The sequence below is a fragment of the Staurois parvus genome, unplaced genomic scaffold (assembly GCF_062004578.1).
Source record: "Staurois parvus isolate SC_StPar_1 unplaced genomic scaffold, SC_StPar_1.0 ptg000080l, whole genome shotgun sequence".
NCBI classification, from domain to species: Eukaryota; Metazoa; Chordata; class Amphibia; order Anura; family Ranidae; genus Staurois; species Staurois parvus.
This window is the reverse complement of record NW_028317876.1, coordinates 121,613-145,803: the sequence shown is the minus strand read 5'-3', so window position 1 is coordinate 145,803 and position 24,191 is coordinate 121,613. Positions and strand designations below refer to the sequence as shown.

Sequence of the window (24,191 nt, the reverse complement as noted above, 5' to 3'; positions counted from 1 at the left end):
AGTCCAGCTTGCAGTTTGCGAGAAGCCATGTGGGGGAAGCAAACGTGGAAGAATGTGCTCTGCTCAGATGAGACCAAAATTGAACTTTTTGGCTTAAAAGCAAAATGCTATGTGTGATGGAACACTAACACTACATCACCCTGTACACACCATCCCCACCATGAAGAATGGTGGTGGCAGCATCCTGTTGTGGGGATGCTTTTCTTCAGCAGGGATATGGAAGCTTGTCAGAGTTGATGGGAAGATGGATGGAGCCAAAAAAGGGCAATCTTAGAAAAAACCTTTTTGAGTCTGAAAAAGACTTGTCCTGCTGGAAGGTAAACCTCTGCCCCAGTCTCAACGACCCTAAACATACAGCTAGAGCTACAATGGATTGATTTAGATCAAAGCATATTCATGTGTTAGAATGGCCCAGTCAAAGTCCAGACCTAAATCCAATTGAGAATCTGTGGCAAGACTTGAAAATTGCTGTTCAGACGCTCTCAATACAATCTTACAGAGCTTGAGCTATTTTGCAAAGAAGAATGGGCAAAAATGTCCCTCTCTAGATTTACAAAGCTGGTCGAGACATACCCAAAAAAACTTGCAGCTGTAATTGCAGCGAAAAGTGGTTCTACACTCCTTGTTATAAGAGGTATAGACTCCAGAGAGAGAGAGATATCATTCTACCCCTGTACAAATCATTAGTAAGACCTCATCTGGAATATGCAATTCAGTTTTGGGCACCAATTCACAAAAAGAACATTGGGGAACTGGAGAAAGTACAGGGAAGAGCAACCAAACTGATGAGAGGCATGGAGGAGCTCCGCTATGAGGAAAGATTAGAGGAACCAAATTTATTCTCTTGAAGAGGAGATTAAGGGGGGATATGATCAACATGTATAAATACATCAGTGGTTCATATAGTGAACTTGGTGTAGAGTTATTCACCCTGAGGTCATCACAGAGGACAAGGGGGCACTCTTTACATCTGGAGGAAAAGAAATATAATCTCCAAGCACAGAAAGGTTTCTTCACAGTGAGAGCTGTGAGAATGTGGAATGGACTCCCTCAAGAGTTGGTTCTGGCCAGCTCAGTGGATTGCTTCAAAAAAGGCCTGGATTCTTTCCTAGATACACAGAATATAACTGGGTACTAACATTTATAGGTAAAGTAGATCCAGAGAATATCCGATTGCTTCTCGGGAGATCAGGAAGGATTTTTTTCCCCTGCAGGAGAAAATTGGATCATGCTTTGCTGGGTTTTTTTTTGCCTTCCTCTGGATCAACTGTGGGTATAGGATTATAATTTTTTTTTTTTTAATGGTTGAAATTTGGACTTTTGTCCTTCTTCCTTTTTTTTTTTTTTTTTTTTTTTTTTTTTTTCTAGCCAGACTAACTAAAACTATGTAACTACAAAGTATTGACTCCGGGGGGGCTGAATACAAATATACACCACACTTTTCTGATAGTTATTTGTATAAAATTTTGAAAACCATTAATCATTTTCCTTCCACTTCACAATTATGTGCCACTTTGTGTTGGTCTATCACATAAAATCCCAATAAAATAAATTTACATTTTTGGTTGTAACATGACAAAATGTGAGAATTTTCAAAGGGTATGAATACTTTTTCAAGGCATTGTATCCATCACCAGAGCAATAAATTGGTTTAGATAGATGTTAAGATCCATCCATAATGGCTAATGCTATCTTGGATAGATCTATGAAGGCTAGACTGCTACTGTCATAGTAGTCAGAAGGTCTTCTGAATTTAAGTATGTAATTTACCACTACTGCCATATTCAGCAGGCCTTTCTGTGTTTCATTATGAGGCTGTATGGATGTAAAATTACACTGCCATGCTTCCCAGATAGGTAAATGCAAAAAATAAAGATGGATAACTGCACACTTTGAAGATTAAAACTCCTTTATTTAAATGGTTGACGTAAAAAAGCTGGAGTTTTAATCACTTGACCTCCAGAAGGTTTTACCCCCTTCATGACCAGGGCATTTTTTTTGCTATTCAGCACTGTGCTACTTTAACTGGCAATTGCTTGGTCATGCAACACTGTACCCAAATGAAATTCATATATTTGTTTTACACAAATATTTCTTTTGGTGGTATTTGGTCCCTGTTTATTTTATAAACGAAAATAACCATTTTTTTGGGGGGGGGGGGGGGAAACATTTTCTGCTTTCTGTTATAGAACATATCTAGAGATGAGCGAATCGAACCAGGCGAACCGGAATTCGATACGAATTTCAGGAAAAATTTGATTCGCGTCAAATCCGAATATTTGTTGAAACCGCTGTATGGAGTGAATGTCCCAGAACTGTCAGAAATAGGCTATTTCTGACAGTTCTGGGACACTCACTCCATACAGCGGTTGAAACATTGTATCTATTTGTTTCCATAAATGGATCCATTTATGGAAACAAATAGATACAATGTTTCAACCGCTGTATGGAGTGAATGTCCCAGAACTGTCAGAAATAGGCTATTTCTGACAGTTCTGGGACACTCACTCCATACAGCGGTTGAAACATTGTATCTATTTGTTTCCATAAATGGATCCATTTATGGAAACAAATAGATACAATGTTTCAACCGCTGTATGGAGTGAATGTCCCAGAACTGTCAGAAATAGGCTATTTCTGACAGTTCTGTGACATTCACTCCATACAGCGGTTGAAACCGCTGTGTGGAGTGAATGTCACAGAACTGTCAGAAATAGCCTATTTCTGACAGTTCTGGGACATTCATTTCACTCCATACAGCGGTTGAAACCGCTGTATGGAGTGAATGTCACAGAACTGTCAGAAATAGACAGAAACTGTCACAGAACTGTCCTTCTCATCCTTCTCCTTCTTCTCATCCTTCTTCTCATCCTTCTTCTCATCCTTCTCCTTCTTCTCATCCTTCTCCTTCTTCTCATCCTTCTCCTTCTTCTCATCCTTCTCCTTCTTCTCATCCTTCTCCTTCTTCTCATCCTTCTCCTTCTTCTCATCCTTCTCCTTCTTCTCATCCTTCTCCTTCTTCTCATCCTTCTCCTTCTTCTCATCCTTCTCCTTCTTCTCATCCTTCTCCTTCTTCTCATCCTTCTCCTTCTTCTCATCCTTCTCCTTCTTCTTCTCATCCTTCTCCTTCTTCTCATCCTTCTCCTTCTCCTTCTTCTCACACCTTCTCCTTCTTCTCATCCTTCTTCTCATCCTTCTCCTTCTTCTCATCCTTCTCCTTCTCCTTCTTCTCATCCTTCTCCTTCTTCTCATCCTTCTTCTCATCCTTCTCCTTCTTCTCATCCTTCTTCTCATCCTTCTCCTTCTTCTCATCCTTCTTCTCATCCTTCTCCTTATCCTTCTCCTTCTTCTCATCCTTCTCCTTCTTCTCATCCTTCTCCTCCTTCTCCTTCTTCTCATCCTTCTCCTTCTCCTTCTTCTCATCCTTCTCCTTCTTCTCATCCTTCTCCTTCTCCTTCTTCTCATCCTTCTCCTTCTCCTTCTTCTCATCCTTCTCCTTCTTCTCATCCTTCTCCTTCTCCTTCCTCATCTCCAAGGGCATTTAAATTAAAGGTACAGTGTTCTGCACTAATTTAAAGGCTCTCTGAAGCCTAGAAACCTTTTATAAGTTAACTTCTTAGCGAATTAATTCGCATCGAATCGAATTTCTTCTTGAAATTCGGCGAATCAGCCGAATCGAATTTTTCGCTCATCTCTAAACATATCCAATGAAAATTAAAAAAACAAATCCTATTTCTTGATTAAATTTATGCCAAAATGTGTTCTGCTATGTGTTTCTTTGGTAAAAAAAAATATATATATAAAAAAATTCAGTAAGTGTGTATTATATGGTTTGTGTGAAAGTTGGCTACAAATGATGGTGTATATACTGGAATTTACGCAGCTATGATGCTATACTGGTAATGGTGGTGATCCACAACTGATAGAGGGACTGTGATAGTGTTCCAGGCAATCTTGCGCTAACAGATAGTCACTGGAGGTCCACTCATGGACATCAATAGTTACAGTAATACAGTGTTCGGGTATAATACTGCACACTCTCACTGTACTATTGACACTGGCTGGGAAGGGGTTACCATCGGGGCAATCAAAGGGTTAACTGTGTGCCAAACAAGTGTAATGTGTGCTGCTTTTAGGTGCAGATCTGGCTGTTTGGGTTTTTTCCCCCAGCTTTGCAGGGAGAAGAAACAGTCCAATCACTGATCTGTGTACAGAGTTCCTGTGTGTTTGTAAACTTTGTGCTTTGATTTACTACAGCCAATCAGCTGACAAAATCCTGCTGTAGCCAGTGACAACACAAAAGTAGGTGCATGCATGTGTGCCCCCAAACGCGGAACAGATGATTTACATGTCCTTGATTCAGTCTGCCTGTGTCACCCATCCGCAGTAAATGTACTGTGGGCAGGCGGGAACTGGTTAATCTTCAAGGTGTGCAGTTATCCATCTTTATTTTTGCATTGGACAATACAAAGGCGGATGCTTTTTTTTTTTTTTTTTCTCTGCACAAGTCCAAGATATGGAAGGCCATCATAACGATAAATAGGGATTCAAATTTCAATACACCTTATCCCCTTCATGACCAAGGGTAAAACAAGTCTTAACATCCAGACCCAATTTTTCTACTTTGACATGTTCGTAAAACTGCTCATATGATCGCAACTACTTTGTGTGCCTAGGTGGATTATACCTTGTTTTTTTCAGGACCGGTTGGGCTTACTTTTGGTGGTAAATGGAAATGGAGATCTCCTGGTTGTTTTTTTTTTTAAATCAAAGGAAACTTGGCCAAAAATATTAAAAAAGGTTTTTTTTTTGTTTTTTTTTACTAAACTGTATATTGCTTGCTGATACCACCAAAGAACAACCCAAAATAAATTCTACTTCTGACGATCGCAGCGATACTACATATGGTTATAATACTTATTGTATGTGTTTGTAACTGTAATATGGCCCTGTAACAATAGTGTGCGTTTTTGTTTTGTTTTTTGTCCTACATAAAACATACTGACACTGATACTAATTTAAAAAAGGCAGTTTTATTTAAAAATCCTACCTGAAATATACTGGCTATGGCCTTTTACTCTGGTCTTGACCTTTGACCCTTACCTTGATCCCAACACTAACCCTGCAATTGACCTTGATCTAGCTTTTTTTTTTTTTCTTTTCTTTAACACATTTGTTTTACATCTTTCTCATCTGCAAAAAAAGAGATACAATGTATCTTTGTCTCCATTTGGAGGAGAAAGAGGCTATCACGTGACCAGAAACCGGGAGTCCCGGGTCCCGATTGTTAGTATGAGACCTGGGGATCTCGGTGAGAGCCCAGTCTCTGTGCTGGGAGGGTGCTACACAGCTCCCAGCACAAACACGAACGCATATATGCGGTGCCCAGGTTTAAAGTCCATTTTGCCATGTCCTAAAAAGGGAAATTTATATTTGCACAAAAATCCATATTTCTCTTCTCAAAATTGGCTAAATATTCGACTTAAGACTAGTCCTCTACTGATGTCTTTTTTGTGGCCTGCCCTGGTCCAGGCACTGTTTACAGGCCATAGCATACATTTTTTTTTTGTTTGTGAGCCAGGACCAGCCATAGCAAACAGTGTACATAAAACCAAAACCTTTTGTTTTTTTTTGTGTCAGTGCTAAAAACTGAATTATACAAAAAAGCCCCCGGCGTGATTTTCAGCTGACCAGCCATAAAGAAAAGAAATGATCTGTTGTAACTATGTGGGTTGAACAACAAGGTTTATGCTGTGTACATACAAATATATGTTGAAGCCCACACAGTCTAGTCAAGGCACCTCTGAAAAGTGTGGTCTCCATTTATGGGACCCATTCAACAATTAACAAACGGAACAAACTCACCTGGAATTGGTTCTTTCCACAAGTGTACAGCTATACATGTCCCATAGTTTGAAACGCAAATAGTTTTGAGATGTGGTTCAGGCTTTTTATGTTGCTTTTTAGAGGTGTCTGACTACAGTAGTGTGGCCTCAACATGCATTTGGATACTTAGTATATTTACCTGCCTATGTGCACCTTTTTTAGCTTCAAACTGAAGAGTTTGACAGCCTTGTTGCTTTTTGAGGTCTTATTGCTGTCTGTGTCCTCACTGCAGATTTATCCTTTTTGCCCAGTGACCATTGCTGGATAGAAAATGATAGGAGAATGTCTACTGAAGTCACCAGAAGCTGAGGGGAATCTCTTCAGTAGGGATGCCTGTTTCAGTGACAGCTAAGTGGAGACTTCCATCACGTTTGAATACATTTCCTCCCCTATGTTCTTGGTACAGGAATTTGAGGGAAGTCTCCAAGTTGATCATTCCAGTAGTTTCAACAAATTTAGCAGGAGCCACTTTACTCAGATTTGTTACATTACTAAAGACTTGTTATCTTGACTTGTCTGATGTTTTGGTTTACGGTTGTTCAGTAGAACATTTCTGAATATGTGTATGGTGGTGGGGGGGGGGTGTAAATTGTCTAAATGCTTTAACAATTAGGTGGAATATTTAATCTGCTTTTAATCATTCCAGACAAAAACACAGTAGGTATGCCACTAAATTTGGAAGATGTTTTCTACTCGACATTTCTACTCATAGGATTACCTTTGCATACCCATTACATTTCCTGCATATTGGTGGGCAAGCAACTCTTAATACGTAAGGCTTCTATGCTTGGTCCTTAAAGCTTGGCAGCAGACAATCGTTTTATCTCTCAGCAGCAGCAATAAGTGTTCTTAGTCAGTGCATGATTCTTAGAACCTTATATCAGGCTAAAAGATGATGGTGAATGACCTCAAGAGTGTGGAAAACAGTAGCAGATGGGTTGCTATTGAGACAGTTTCTGCAATTTTTGGGCATATGTTTATTAAATGCAAATTCTCAGTAAATCTAAATGATTTTAATGCACACAAACACAATGCAATACCCATTTTTTTTTTTTTAAATATAAAGGATGGGCTTAGGTTGAGTAAGAAGATGCCAAACATGTCAATCCTTAAAATTGTGCATGCCTGTGAAATAGCAACAAACTGTGGTACCCAGAATTGTCCATAAGTGATATTTTAAGCCTTTACATGGTATCACTTTAGAGGTAACAGCAAATAAAGTTACTAGAAATATTGCTCTCGTTCCATAATTAGGGACGATGCGTCACATGTGGTGCTATCACTCCATGCGTGCAATGCCTATTTAAATGTGTATGCTTGGACACTGGGTTGCTTTAAAAAAAATTTTTTTATTTAAAACGTTTTTAAACACATATAAAAAAATATGTTTTTCATTCCATTTTATTGCTATCAGAAGGGAATCCACAATCTCTTGTTTTAACCCTGTTCGGTTTAATGCCAGAAGCCTGTTACCTAATTCCATGGTGTCCTTAGCTGGAAAGGCTACAGTGAAATCTGACTCTTCAAACAGTTCATACACTGCCTGTACACTTCTGGTCCTGGTGATCTGCATTATTTAAACTTTACGTATCATTCTCATAGAGTTTATAAAAACTGCTTCAGCTCAAATGGTAGGGCCAGGAGGGGAGGAGATAAAATTATAGTCCAGCTAAGCGTACTCCAAAAATATTTGTAATTTGCACGTTACGTATCCCCAAAGGCTGCTGTAACAGCCTTCCTGGAGCTTTTCTTTTAACAGTATGTCAAGTTAATTACAAAAAAGTAACTGTATATTTGATAAATTGTGCATGATTTTTTATCCTCATAACAGAATTCTCATGCATTCATACAGAAATTTCTAATTAAAAGCAGGGGACCTTGATTCTCCTTATAGAGCCCTCCCTTGCAAGCTTTTCTATGTAAGAGAAATAAGGAAACCTCAGCTCATGAATCATTATCCTCCTGAAAATGGATTTTTTGTTAATATTTGAGGTTTAAAGGATGGAAGTTCACCTTAAAAAAAAAAAAAAAAAAAAAAAAAAAAACATTTTTGCTGGTAAGAATATGCATTAATTATTCAATAATTTAAATTAATTTTTTGTTAGGCGCTTGTAAAGCATTGCACCCTTGGACAGCAGATCATGGGTGGGATCTCAGGCTTCCACAAACTATCAGTATAGCTGTCTGCTCATACCTTGTACAGGCAGGCAGTTGTTGAATGCCCGGAAGGATCCGTGATCTACCTGGAGCACTCATCATCTCCCTGTTAGTTAATGGAGAACTACAGCTGCAATGGCTGACAGTAGTTGTAGTTCGCCCATTCAGAGAACTCTGTAAATGCAGTGATGCAGCCAGGTGGGCGGAGCCCTGCACGGCCACTTTTTTCAATACTGTGATAGCGCTTGCTGGGAGATGATCCCCGGCCCACTGTCACAAGAGGGGGGCAGTTGTGTGGGGGCTGCTCATTTAGTAACATGTTACACTCTAAATATGGGTGTAATGTGTTACTAAATATAAACTTATCCTTTAACAGATGAGAGCAAGGTTGTCTTGAGTTATTGTCTTAAAGGCCTACTGCAGCCCAAACTTTTTCTTTCGCATAGATTAAATACCTCCATCAAGTCTTTATTCCTCTCTATGACCCCATTGGGGAGATTTCACCTCCCTTCCACAGAAAGGAATATTTGGTGGCAGTCTTTCCCCAGCTAAAGAGATTTTCCATTACTTCCTGTACCGATGGGAAGTGAAAGGAAAATCTCACTATTGGCACAGACCACAGTATAAATCTGATAGTGGGATCAATTTTCTTCCTACTCTATTCAAGTGTTCTTGCTGGAATGGTATTTGAATATATTTGTACCTCAATCTGCAGCTTTGCATGAACGAAAGATGCATATCGAATATAGCTCCGTATTTATAGAGCTTACTAGTTATGGATCTGCTCATTCCATGGCTGTTATTCTGCACTTCATAGTAAAACACGAGCCATAGTAGGAGGCATTCAACATTTATGCATACAGCATATGGAGTGCGGTTCAGACCATTCAGTGCCTAGTGACTTTTATATTTTATGGTAAATTTTGTGTAATTATATATGTACTAATCATAATTAGTCGCTACATCCCAGGGCTTTCCTATTCCCTTACTACATAATCTTAATCAGGTGAAAGGATTTACTTCCAGCCAAGTTCTCAATAATAAAAAATTAAATGTTTAATTATGCCTATCTAAAACCAGTTTTAAAATGCTACATATTAGGAATGCAGGTAACCCTTTGTATTACTATTAAAGTTCATATGAGCCGTTATGTTAGTCATTGTACAAGCACATTCTACTTGCAATTTGGATTGACACACAAATGTATGTTTATGTGGACTTGCAGTGTTGGACTTTACGTGATTACCTCAGCGGATATGGCTAAAGACCACTTCTCTGCAACCCCCTCTGAGACCACCCACTCTGTATCTGTTCAGAGAGAGTCTGCTCCCAGCAATTTGCCCTATTCCCAGGCTCATCTGCACATACCGTGTGTCTCCTCAATAAGGCTCCTCCAAGAAAACAGTTGTTCCCTTGTTCCATATCCATATGTGAGCATTTGGCAATCTAGTTCACATCCCCAGTGTTCAGCCATTGATGTATTGGTCACGCTTGTGCTCTGTCCTGTGGTCTCTAACATAGACAACCAATGTTTTGCCTGGAGAACCAACTTTTGCAAGATAATCAAAGCCTTAAATCAAATTGCTGACCATTGCGATAACACCATTGGCTTTCTTTTCTTTCTTTAACACGGTGGTGATCAAATTTACCAACCATATTTACTTCCGCTCTGCCTTCTATTCTACAGTGCTATCCTCTAGTTTTTGTTGCTCCTTTCTACAATACAGATCTACACGTTTGCTGACCCACTGAAACTACAATCCCTGTGTGACTGCTATCTTTATAAGCAGGGAGGCTCAGAAAATGCTGAGAATACAAAACCCCTAGTGGCTAATCTAGAAATACACCATATTGCCAAAAGTATTAGGATACCGTTCCAAATCATTGGATTCAGGTGTTCCTATCACCTCCATGGCCACAAGTATATAAAATCAAGCATCTTGACATGCAGACTGCTTCTACAAACATTTGTGAAATAGTGGGTCACTCTCAGGAGCTCAGTGAATTCAAGCATGGTAACGTGATAGACCATCCGTGAAATGTCCTTGTTACTAACTAGCAAGGTCAATAGTTAGTGGTATTATGAAAAAAAGTGGAAGCAACTGGGAAGAACAGCAACTCCGCCATGAAGTAGGCCATGAAAAATGACATGACAGAAGCCACCAACTGTTTGCAGGGCCAATAGCTAAAGACCACCAAACTTTGTGTGGCCTTCAGATTAGCACAACTGTGCGTAGAGAGCTTCATAGAATGGGTTTCCATGTCCTAGCAGCTGCATCCAAGCCTTACATTACCAAGTGCAATGCAAAGTATCAGATGCAGTGGTGTAAAGCATGCCGCCACAAGACACTAGAGCAGTGGAGGCGTGTTCTCTGGAGTGATGAATCACACTTCTGCCTGGCAATCTGATGGATGTGTCTGGGTTTGGCGGTTGCCAGGAGAACGGTACTTGCCTGACTGCATTGTGCCAAATGTAACATTTGGTGGAGGGGGATTATGGTGTGGGGTTGTTTTTCAGGGGTTAGGCTTGGCCCGTTCGTTCCTGTGAAGGGAACTCTTAAGGTGTCAGCATACCAAGACATTTTGGAAAACTTCATTCTCCTAATTTTTTGGGAACCATTTGGGGATGGCCCCTTCCTGTTCCAACATGACTGCGCACCAGTGCACAAGGCAAGGTCCATAAAGACACGGATGAGTGAGTTTGTGCAGGCCAGACGAGTTCTTCCACCCCAGAGTCCTGACCTCAACCCGATAAAACACCTTTGGGATGAATTAGCGCAGAAACCACGAGCCAGGCCTTCTTGTCCTACATCAGTGCCTGGCCTCACCTGGAAGAATGGTCAAACATTCCCATAGACACACTCCTAAACCTTGACTGCTTTCCCAGAAGATTTAAAGCCGTTATAGCTGCAAAGGGTGGACCAACTCAATCTTGAACCCTACGGACTAAGACTAGTATGCCATTAAAATTCATTTGTGTAAAGGCAGGCGTCCCAATGCCTTTGGCAATATAGTGTGTTAAATGCAAGAATAAGCTATGGAAGAGCATAAGCATTTAAATATCACATCTTTAAAATGGTAAACACTGAAATAAGTCAAAGTATCATCATGAAAATACTGTATACTTTCCCTTTTAAAGACGTATGATCAAAGTGTTTTTTTAGCCCTACTTTTCCTGTTAATCACAGGAGTGCACTAGTTCTGCACTCCTTTGACCCATGTTCAGCTGTCAGTGGGCTAAAGCCTGCTGTTGGCTGACATCAGCCAGTCCAGACTCTGAAAAGATCCTGACCATATGGTCAGGATCCACCCAGAAACTTGGACCAGCAGCTGGTTTAGCCATCTCCACCCACTCCACAGCCCAGCACTTAAGTGAGCACTGGAGGGGCAGAACAGAGAGCTGGTGACTGACAGCCACTGGCTTACTGAAGACTGAGAACTGAGCTATTAGCAGTTTTAGAAGCGGTGGGGAACAGATGCGGCAATGGACCAATAGTGCATCCACCTAGGCAAGTTTTTTTTTTTTTTTTTTTTTTAAACCCATACTTCTCTCTTAAAATAGACTTGGAAGAGAGTTTGGCCATGTGTATATTCAGATAGACTGGGTGTTGCACTGTCCCCTAAAATACCCAAGTAAAGAATATTGTGTAAACTGAATGACAAGGAACACAAAAAGAATGCTATTCACTAAATGTAAAATGCTGCTCAAACAAGATACAGTCCACTCAATAGGTGCAGGCAGTGATTTGCACATCCAATGTGTTTCCTTCTTCCACCACACTAGTGATACAAACCTGCTTACCACAAAGAGCCCAATAACAAGGTAGTCTAAATGCAGTCAATGAAGGATCTCTGTCTACTCAGGCAATATTGCATCTCCAAAGGCAGATTACACCTACTCCAATCCCACAATGGTAAACATTAGAGAGAAACCGAGAGGAATCCCCATGGTGTAGTACCAAATTGCTTACATTTATTGCATCAAATAGAAATGTACTCACAAGAAGCAAAAGCAAACAGAACAGCGGTTTGCTTCAGCTGATGAGCAAGCTGCGGTCACTGCTATAACCCCGCCCAACACATGTTTCGTCAACACCTACATTGTCCAGGGCACAGGCATATCGGTGTATAGACCATCTGCTCTATATAAAGAATATCACAGGACAGCAGCAGGAGGCGTGTTCAACAGTTTTTTGTATAGATCACAGGTGTCAAGCTGGCGGCCTTCCAGCTGTTGTCAAACTACAAGTCCCATGAGGCATTGCAAGATTGACAGTTACAAGCATGACTCCCAAAGGCAGAGGCATGATGGGACTGGAGGGCCGCTGGTTTGACACCCTTGTCCTAGAGCAAAATGCGGGAACTTGTAGTTTTGAAACAGCTGGAGGGCCACCAGTTTGACACCCCTGGTATAGAGGCACCTATGTGCACTACCCAGCTGGAGCCCATGTTTTTGTAGACCACTATGAAGACTGTAATGGGAGTCACATTTTCGTGCTCATACCTCAGCTGGAGCAAAACACTGTTCCGTTTTTGCTTCTTGTGAGTACATTTCTATTTGATGCAATAAACGTAAGCATTTCAGTACTACACCATTGGAGTTTGTGTGATCTTTAGAGATGGGATATTGTCTGAGTGGACCAAGATTCTTTTTTGACTGTACTAAGCACATCCAGACCTTGTTATCGGCGTCTGATTTTGTGGTAAGCTGCTGTATCATTGGTGTGGTAGAAGAAGGAAAAACATATGATGTGCAGACCATTGCCTGCACCTATGGAGTAGACTTTATTTTACTTGTTTGAGCATTAACTTACATTTTCTATTAATACTGTAATTTTTGTAGTAGTGTTACATTTGTACAATATTATATACATGGTTCTTTTAGGGGATCACGCAATATCCTGTCTGTCTGTTTTGGTGGATTTACTGTATGCGTCTTTGTACACTGCTCAAAAAAAATTAAAGGAACACTTTTTAATCAGAGTATAGCATCAAGTCAATTAAACTCCTGGGATATTAATCTGGTCCGTTAAGTAGCAGAGGGGATTGTTAATTTCAGCTGTTATTGAAATTACCAGGCGCTCTAGATGGGCAACAATGAGACTACCCCCACAACAGGAATGGTTTTACAGGTGGAGGCCAGTGACATTTTTTTCTTTACTCCTCTCTTCTGTTTTTCACTAGTTTTGCATTTGGCTAGGGTCAGTGTCCCTACTAGTAGCATGAGGCAAAACCTGGACCCTACAGAGGTTGCAAAGGCAGCCCAACTCCTCCAGGAAGGCACATCAATATGTGCCATTGCCAGAAGGTTTGCTGTGTCTCCCAGCACAGTCTCAAGAGTATGGAGGAGATTTCAGGAGACAGGCAGTTACTCTAGGAGAGCTGGGCAGGGCAGCAGAAGTTCCTTAACCCATCTGTAGGACCAGTATCTGTTCCTTTGTGCAAGAAGGAACAGGGTGAGCACTGCCAGAGCCCTACAAAATGACCTCCAGCAGGCCACTGGTGTGAATGTCTTTGACCAAACAATCAGAAGCCGACTTCATGAGGGTGGCCTGACGGCCTGTCATCTTCCTGTGCTCACTACCCGGCACCCTAGAGCTTGACTGGCATTTGCATTGAACACCAGAATTGGCAGGTCTGGCCTTGGCACACTGTTCTTTTTACAAACGAGAGCAGGTTCACCCTGAGTACATGTGACACATGTGAAAGGGTCTAGAGGAGCCGTGGGCAACATTATGCTGCCTGTAACGTTGTGTTCAGCATGAATGTTTTGGTGGTGGGTCAATGATGGTCTGGGGAGGCATATGCAAGGAGGGATGCACAGACCTCTACAGGCTAAACAATGGCACCCTGACTGATAAAATCGTTGGACCCATTGTCAGACCCTACACTGGTGCAGTGGGTCCTGGGTTCCTCCTGGTGCATGACAATGCCCGGCCTCGTGTCGAGAGTATGGAGGCAGTTCCTGGAGGATGAAGGAATTGATACCATTGAATGGTCCCCACACTCGCCTGACCTAAATCCAACAGAACACCTCTGGGATATCATGTTTTGGTCCATCTGACGCCACCAGGTTGTACCTCAGACTGTCCAGGAGCTCAGTGGTCCAGATCTGGGAGGAAATACCCCAGTACACCATTTGTCGTCTCTTTAGGAGCATGCCCCGGCATTGTCAGGCATGAACACAAGCACATGGGGGCCATACAAACTACTGAGTACCATTTTGAGTTGCTGCAATGAATTTTCAGCAAAATGGAATAGCCTGCTGTATCATTTTTTCACTTTGATTTTTGGGGGCGTTTTTGAATTCAGTCCTCTGTAGGTTGATAATTTTAATTTCCATCAAACAATGGGGCATCCTTACGTTCCTAACACATTACCCAGTCCATATCAGTATAGATATACAGCTTGATCTTTTTCCCCATCGAGATCTGATTTGTTTTCAGAGTGTTCCTTTAATTTTTTTTTGAGCAGTCTTATCAGTGAGTGCTGTTGACCCAATTGCTATTTATAATCATTGATTTTTTTTCTTATATATTTATCATTGTTTATAGATTGTGTCACAATATTTGTTTGGTAACATTCTTGTATGACATAATTGTATTTTGATACTCATCCATATAACGCTGAGCGCAGATATTTTTGGTTTCTCATATGTATATTCAAACCTCAGCTTGACATATGCCAGTAGGGAGGAGGTGACGGGTTCTTTCAGCATTGCTCATTACGTAGCAAAGACGGTAACCATCAGAACTGTCCAACTGATGGCCTCTCCCCGAAGATCTGTCAGCCTCTGGTGTCTGCAGACTAACATAGGTAAGAAATCCCCAAGGTATACTTGTAATGAGACTAATACGAGGGGCTGCCTTTGCTGAAAACGCTGGCTGTCATTGGATATTCTGCCTTTTTTACTGCCCTAGTCACTGACTTGGAGCTGGGTCTAAAAGTTTGTTTGCAGTGGTTCAAATTATTGAGGCAAGAGGGTCAGCATGACAGCCAGACAGTCTGTATTTCCAGAAAGGAAGTTCTGCATGTTTCCTTTATATTGGAGCTCCAAACTGTTGGGGAGCATCCTCATTTTTGTTTTTAGATTCTCTTCATTTTTACCTGGTGATCCTTCCATTAAGTCTGTTGATTTTCAACAGAACAAATCTTCTATATGTAGCAGTTAGGGGTTTGGGACCAACCATTTAACATTGACAGGGGTGCTTACAATCTGTTTTTTATGCATGTAAAACCATTATCCCAAACAAAAATAAAAATGTTCCCATAACTGCTTATAAAGTATTAGATGTACGAAACGAACAAATTGAAGCCAAATTCCAGCTAACTTCACCCTCCACAGGCTGACAAAGGTACCCCTGTGCTCCTTCATCTAAAGAAGGGGCAAGTTATTACAGGAGGTGTGTTACTGGCAAGATCCTCAAGAGAAAAGAGGGGAAAAAAGACTAAAAAGAAAACACATCCACAACTTCTGACTGAAAAGATGCAATATATGACATTTTTGGTTTTGGACTTAATACAGTTTTAAGAAATTAAAGGATAAGTTCATCTTATCCCTTTAAAAATAAAAAACACGCTTTTCTTTCAATAAAAAAATGTACATTTACAATTTTTATTTTTTTTTCCCCCCCTAAGGATCCTGGAAAGCATTGCACCCATGATCAGCAGATTGCAGGTGCAATGTCAGGCTCCTGCAAACTGTCAGTGTAGCTGTCTGCCCATACCTCCAATACGGGCAGGGAGATGCTTAATTTCAGGAGGAATCAATGAGCTACAAGGTTGCTCACCAGCACCCTCCTAGTTTACTGAGAACTACAAGTCATCAGCTGTAAAAGCTGTTCGTACTTGTGGTCTATTCAGTCACGGAACATTGTGAATTAATTACGCAGCCTTGTGGTCGGAGCCCTGTACAGACATGATTTTTTTCCAATTGTGGCAGTGGGGAGCAGATTCCTGGGCCAATTTAACAGGGGGGCAGAGCTGCAGGAGTGGGAAAATGTTACATGTTGCACCCTGAGAACAGATGGCACATGTTCCGTAGGTGAACTTATCCTTTAAAAAAATCTTCACACTATAAATTATGACCATTCACTTTAACTGCTTCAATACCACTGTATGCATCACCCAGTGACCCTGGCGGTCAGCTTTCGTGCGGGCTCTCCTGTCCCACTAGGAGACCCGAGCAACCAGCCAGCATGTCCTTCTGCTGGCGAGACAGCTGAACAAAGCCAGGATCGGATTTGATCACTCTCCCCTATAGTAACCCGAAAGCGATGACCTGAAATCAATTCTGGTTTACCCGGATGTCAATGATGCCATTTTTAAAAAACTGAAAGCATTCGAACACCAATCTTTGTGTTTTGAATGCTTTTAAGGGCAGAGGAGGGATTTGGGGTCTTAAAGGGCCCCATATCTCTCCATAAAGAGTACCCGTCACATGCCTATTTCTGTCACAAAGATTCCTTGTGACAGCAATAAAAGTGATAGAAAAAAAACTTTTTTTCTTTTAAATTAAGTGCTCCTGTGCAAAGGCAAATATTTTATATAAAATTAGGATATATGCATTTTTTTTTTTCATTGAAATTCAAAAAGTGTATTTTTTTTCCCCAAAATTCTCTAGGGCGTCTGCTTTAAAAATATATATTTATAATGTGTCACAAAAGGGCATTTGCTAAAAAAAAAAAAATCTGTTTGTAATTTTCTAGCAAGAACATGCTGACTTTTGCATGTATGACAGAAATATCAAAATTGGCCTGGGGGGGGGTTAAATATTTACGTATCCAAGCATGTGAATGAATGTGTCATCATATATTACAATTTTGGGAAGTCTGTAAGCGATTGTACAGAGGGTGTACAATCAGATTGTATAGTTTAAAGCTAGGTATACACGTGTTGCTTTTTTTTTTTTTTTTGGTTCAACCTACTTGAGTCTTGTTGAATGGATAACAACTGACAGATCCCTGCACCAACACATGTTCTGCCAGAAATCCAGTGAGATTCTCACTTGCTGTTTGCAGTGACCACAACGCAGTGCCGTGGCTGCACTGAAATCCCTTGAAGTGTTCTCAGCCCTGCCTGGTTCTTTCATGCTGGACTTCAGAACAAACACTTCCCTCTCTTCTCATCTCCATGTCATGAGGAGGTGGTGTTCTGTAGTTCAAGGCAGGACTCAGACAGGGCTGGCAACACTGCTTGGGATTCCAGTGCATCAGAGACAGCGTTGTCAGGAAGTAATGAGCTCCCTCAAATTTTTATTTTAGTCAGATCAGCAGGATTTTTTAGTACTTGCAGTATTTCTTAACCAGTTCCATTCCAGGCCACTTCTGATATTTCTCTCATACATGAGAAAAAAAAATCGAAATTTGTAACTAGAAAATTACTTGGAAACTCCAAACATTATATAATTTTTTAAAGCAGAGACCCTAGAGAATACAATTGTAGCTGTTGCATTTTTTTTATGCCATGCAATTTTTGTGCAGCAGTTTATCAAATGCAAATTTTCAGAAAAAAAAAACTTTAATGAGCTTTAGTGAACACAAACACAATACCCATTTTTTGGCAAAACCTAAAAGCTGTTACATCAAGTAAATAGACACCTAGCATTTCACACTTTAAAATTGTATACGTCCGTAGAATGGTGCCTATGGTACCAAAAAAAAAAAATCTCCATAGGTGATGCTTTAGCCTTTACAGGTTACAGTTACACAGGATTTCCGGCTGCAAAGATTGATACCAGGATCATGATTAGCTGCAGTTAGGATCCGGGTATAACCACTTCAATCCAGAGCCATTTATAAACCGCCTATAGACAGGAAGTGGTTAAAGAGACTTTAGATACACCCCTTGAGGGTTAGGGATTGATGTGAATGTACAATATATATGTAAAGCACTGCGTAAATTGACGGCGCTATAGAAGTATCTATAATACTCTCTGTAGGGGTCCCTCAAGGTTCTGTCCTTGGACCCCTTCTCTTCTCCATCTACAGCTCCTCCCTTGGTCACTTGATAAACTCCCATGGCTTCAATTACCATCTCTATACTGATGACACACAAATCTGTCTTTCTACCCCTCACCTCACCCCTTCAGTCTCCTCTCACATTACTAACCTACTAAGTGACATATCAGCATGGATGTCACTCCACTTCCTCATACTCAATCTTTCCAAAACTGAGCTCTTAGTATTCCCCCCAGCCCGTGCCCCCTCCCCTGACTTCACCATCACGATCAATAACACAATCATCAGTCCCTCCCCTCATGCCAGGGTACTAGGTGTAATCCTAGACTCCCATCTGTCCTTTCAGCCCCAAATCCAATCACTGACAAAATCTTGTAGACTTCACCTCCGCAACATCTCCAAGATACACCCATTCTTAACCACGGAAACCACTAAGCAACTTATTCACTCCCTTGTTATATCACGCCTTGACTATTGTAACTCCCTCCTCATTGGCCTACCTCATCGCAGGCTATCCCCTCTTCAGTCTATCATGAATGCTGCTGCCGGACTGCCACCTTACTAACTGTTCTGTATCTGCCACCCCTCTCTGCCAATCCCTCCGCTGGCTTCCAGTTGCCCAACGGATAAAATTCAAAACACTAACACTGACCTATAAAGCCGTTCATAACTCTGCCCCAAGTTACATCACCGATCTTGTCTCTAAATATTACCCAAACCGTACTCTATGCTCCTTGCAAGACCTCCTACTCTCTAGCTCCCTTGTCTCCTCCTCCCATGCTCGTCTCCAGGACTTCTCCAGGGCTTCCCCCATCCTCTGGAACTCCCTACCCCAATCTTATCAGACTATCGCCTACTCTGCTCACTTTTAGGCAATCACTGAAAACCTATCTCTTCAGGGAAGCCTCCCCTGCCCTCAGCTAATACTGGAATCCTCTACTCTTCCAACCACTCCATCCCCCACAGTTATTACCTTTTGTACCACTCGCCCCTCCCTCCTAGATTGTAAGCTCCAAGGAGCAGGGCCCTCAAATCCCTCTTGTATTGAACTGTATTGTTACTGTAGTGTCTCCCACTATAATGTAAAGCGCTGCGCAAACTGTCGGCGCTATATAAATCCTGTATAATAAGAGACAGAATACTCCAATCAGCCATAACATTATGACCACTGACAGGTAAAATGAATAACATTCTCTTTTTACAAGGGCATCTGAAAGTAGGTGGGATATATTAGGCAGCAAGTGAACATGTTGCAGTCCCTGGAGTTGATGTGTGATGTGTTTTCTGTCTTTCTGCACCTGGTCTTTTCCATTTCATTGTTAAGTCTTTTCACTCTGACCTTGCCATCAGTTATATGCACTTTCCTTTTCTGTGTATAGTACATACTGTAACAAGGCTGCCCCCTAGTGGTAACTGGTCAAATACCACAGGGAGCATTAGGAGCTTTGATGTCATTCGTAATTGCATCCTGCTAATTAAAGCTAGAATTGTTTCCATTCGAGCTCTCATGGAAACACTGCCTGTCTATTCCACATTGTGTTATTAATAACTTGGGAAAACTGCAGAAAGTTTTAGCATTATTTTGAGCTCCTATTCCTGGTAAGGTGGAATAGATATTGTGTAGGATAATGCACAGCTTAACATAAATATTACAGCATAAATGTACCACTTAATATAAGACTGCACTGGCAAGAACAATGCATTTGAGTTATAATCTCGGCCCTTGGAGGGGGATAAGGCATGCTGGGAATACTCTGAGATTCCATTAACATACAAGAATTGTTCATCATATTGCTAATGGTTCTCGATGAAACACCCCCATCTACTTATGTTGTAATTAGCTGGAGAGAATAATAGAATATGCCAGTGCCAGAGCTAGCTAGGCCCCATAGCCTGTAGTAAGGCCCCTGTCTTTTTAATTTGAATCCAATGATTATGCATATCGGCCCTATTCTGTTCCTGTACTCTTCTCTTGTGAGTTTGGATATCTAGAGCAAGTTCTTAGTTTTTGTATTTTTTTTTTAAAGAATTTTTTTTTAAATCTGTGAACCAGTTGATTCTAGTCACCAAACGCAACTTTTTATAATTTGCCTAAACAGGTAATTTGAAGGTAATGGTAGATTTTTAAGGTTTAACAGTTTTATATGTAGGGTTCTCTGTAGCTGATCATACATAGTTTCTTGTAGATAAAAAAAAAAAATCTTATGAGAATTTTACCTGGAAGACGAATTGTATTCCTCCCTATACCCAGCCCACAAGAGTTAAATGCTTCCTATGACTAGGGGAAGATGGAGATGAAGAGGCTGCATTGCTTACCTTAACCACAACTCTCCTCTCCATCTGGTGCTCTACTCAGGCCTTTCTCAACTAGGATACTCAGGCTCCTTGGGGTGCCTTCAGGCATTTTCAGGGGTGCCTTGGCAAAATGTTTAAAAACTGCCCAAAAATTGTATACAAGCCAGCAGGTGGATCAAGCCTGCCTTTTAGTTACACAAAGCCACAGGTTTTCACTGTGCACTTTTACAACCTGCCAGCATCCTAACAACCAATGACCTCATTAGTTAAGGAGGCTGTCGGGTGCCTGCACAGCATCCTTGTTTGCCCCTCTCCATCAGCACTGGGGTCACATTAGCTGAGTTAAGGAGAGGAACATTGAAATACTAGTCAGTACCAGTGTGCAAAAGTGTATTTGCTTTGCAAAAATAAATCACCTTTAGCACTGGGTGTCCTACACATGTGGATGTTGCTGTGATATGTATAACTATTAGAATAATATTTTTACATTTTTAAAGGGTGCCTTGAGATTGTGCAGAATGTTAATGGGTGCCTTGACTGAAAAAGGGTTTAGAAATACTGCTCTGGTCCATGGCAGTCCCTTGCCATCATCCAGTACAATGCAGTGCAAGTACCCATCTGTTGCGCATGGAGGATGCAGGAGTGTGATGTGGCTAGTAGAGCCTTAGAGAGGTGGCAGTGTTGGAACTGTCGCACAGATTAATGGAGCCTGCCAATGCAGGGAATAAGGCAATTATTACATCTTACTCTGGCACCCCTATACATGACAATCCGCTAACCTTTGCATTGCCGTGGGGAACCACTGCAGGAATATATATTTTATCATTCTCCTGGTTGCTATGTAACAGCTTGCTGAATGGACAGTGAAGTAACCACTTGCTCTGCTGCTCCTCCTCTATGCATGTTTGCAATCAGCTCACCTTGGTGCTGACCCTCCTCTCCCAGCCTCAATGTACACGTTTTGAGATTCTTCTTAAAAATGCTAGTTGCCTGGCAATCCACTAGCTTCCAGTGGTTCTAAAGCCTAAACCTTTTTTACCGTAATGCATTCCTTGCATTACTGTAAAAAAAAAAATGTTTATGTTAAAGTATGCCCCCCCCCCCCACCCAATTGCCTACCTTAGTCTTTACTCCATCTAACACTGTGCCCCTCTGCACCAGTTCTCCACTGTTATCCTGGCTCTCGCAAGCTTTGCTGAAAGCAGCAGGGGCCCTTGGTTCGCTCTGCTGTCCAGCAGATCCTGTGATGGGGTCTGGCCTGAGCCATGCTCTCTGTCAGTGGACCCAAGAAGAGGAGGATCGAGGCCACTCTGTGCAATTCCAGTGCACATAGCACGCAAGTATAAATCTGTGTTTCTTAAAAAAAAATAAAAATTAAGGCTTGAAATTGACCCCAGACAAGCATGCAGATCATGAGCATGTATACATCCATGTCAGTGGCTCAAAATACTGTAATTGGACACAGCTTGATTGCCAAGCAGTAATGGCACATTGAGGATCTGAGGAGAGACCGATATCTCACCACCTGTCATATCTGATGAGACATCTGCCTGTGTATGGCAACTGTAAATATCGCATAGCTATCTAGCAATCTATTCTACCTGATCTGTTCTACCCTATCTATCTAGTAGAGAACTGTGTAAAGAGCTTTGTTCTGTGTGAGTAGTGGCATTAGTAGGTCAATGTTATTAAAAATTGTAACCGATATGTGTATAATTACACTATGCTAAAATCATTCCACAGGAATCTGAAATGTTTGAAATCAGGCTTAACTCATCCTAAAATATTCCGACACAAGACGGACAGATGTATTTTTCCTAAAGTGGAATATTTCCTTCCATGTTCCTCATCCAGCTATGTGGAATGTGGCTGTGTGCTGTGAAGGGAGGACAGCAGGACTCTGGTTCTGTCTGTTTTCTGCCTTCTTGCGGTGTCAATGCTGCACCTAGATGGGTACAGTATGCTGGCGTTAATGTAAATCTCATCTGCTGATTGACACCTGATGTCCTGTGCAATGACCATAACAAGTGATAACCAGTGATAATGAGCTGAATGAAAAATCGCTGTTGTGATCATCTGATGGTGTATGCCGTCCCCACGTAAATCATTCCTGCTATAAACAAATCTACGGTGGGAGCTTCCAGATCTGATTATCATTTATTGTATGACAATCTACTACATGCCTGCCCAAATTTATAGCGTTTCTAAAGGGCACAAACATGTATGCTTACTAATAGTCACTTAATTATTTTAAATACTATTGACCCAGCAAGCCAAAAAACACCTTTTGAATTCATTTCGCACTTTAATTTTAAAAAAACGAAATTCTTAATACCATTGAAATATAAAATATTGTGTCCTGCATGCTAAAAGATCCTAAATAAATGGCTCGCATGCCAACTTTTATTTGGCTGCCATTGTGCTGTGCTGGGCTCCTGGTGTGCCCCTGCCCCTTGAAGGAGGATTGAGCTACCTGCCCTCGATTGATTCATTGCTATGTTTCAAGCAGGGGCGGACTGACCATTTGAAAACTCGGGCAGTGCCCGAGGGCCCGGGGTCAGTAGGGGGCCCCATGAGATTCCCCTGGTACCTCTTTCATAGGCTTTTTTGAGTTTGGGTAAGGACACAGGGGCCCCATGGTCCCATATTGCCCGGGGGGCCCCATGAGTTGTCACTCCGCCCCTGGTTCCAAGATGAAGGCTTCCCTAGATTAGTTTTAGGGACCACAGTATACAGGTGCGTCTTGACGAGGCAGTGCCTCTTCTGCATGTATTTGCAAATGTATGCAACCAAACACCCCCCCCCCCCCTTCTTTTTTTTTTTTTTTTTTTTTTTTTTTATTTTAAGGTAGTACAGCCAAAGCGGATTAATTGCATTTTTTAAAGTCCTCCATGCTGCATTTTTGGCACGTTTGGTGTGGTAAAAAACCTACACCAAAAACACACCTCTATTGCGATGAATGAAAAACGTGGGCAAGAACGCACCTGCACATAGAGTTTTTGGTGTGTTCTCTAAGTCAGATGTCCTTTTTTTTTTCACAGGTGCAGACTGATGTCAGGCAACCAGAAACATGGCAAAACGCATATTCTTTTTGACTGCATTTTTGTAATGGAGCTGTGTAAAACCAACCTTAGGGTGTTCATTTTTGTTTTTTCTAGCTAAGTGCTAGGGAAATTTTATTTTGGTCTGTTGCGCTACTTTCCCATTGATCTGTAGGGAAAAGTGTTAACAAAAAAAAAAAAAAAAAAAAAAAATTTTGCCCAATTTTTTTGCATTTTACACAGGACATGTGACTCAAATGCATCAAAAACGGGTGAGTTTTTGATGCATTTTTTTGCTGTGTTTTCCATGTATTTCAGTGGCGAGGCGTGTTATTGGGGTTTTTTTTTTACTGCACCAAACCACCAAAAATGCAGCCAGCAGGGTTTTGTTAAATGCAGCGGATCAGTGTGAAGAGTTCCATAGGGCTACATGGTCACACATTTTTCTTCCGTGTTTTTTTTGTTTTTCTTTACGCAAAAGCGGTAGGAAAGCGGATCAGTGTGAAAGCAGCCTTAAAAGTCCTTTCATGTGCACCTTGCTTTAAAATGATAGTTATACATTGATTGGAGTGGTTTGCTGTGTTTTTTGTTTTTTTAGATGACATGCTCATTGTCTCAACATAAGAACTGGACATGGGAGAAGTTTATCACGTACTGCTATGTTGCTTTATTGTACTTTTACATGTGCTTCACTCAGTAAGTCTCAAGAGGGCAGCAGTCTGTTATGTAATAGAGGACAAATGTATATATTGCAGCTGAAAAAGCAAAGTGATGGGAGGTGCCTGAATAGCAGAATCTGTCAGATATGGGTTATTTATGACCTTTGAAAGTCCCTCAATGACACTTCAGGCAC

The 24,191-nt window shown here is 41.2% G+C and overlaps 1 protein-coding gene across 3 annotated transcripts in view; it reads left to right on the top strand.

The window, feature by feature from the left end:
- MTUS1 (microtubule associated scaffold protein 1) overlaps nt 1-24,191 on the top strand; it is a 289,384-nt gene that overhangs the window by 189,634 nt on the left and 75,559 nt on the right. The window lies entirely within an intron of this gene.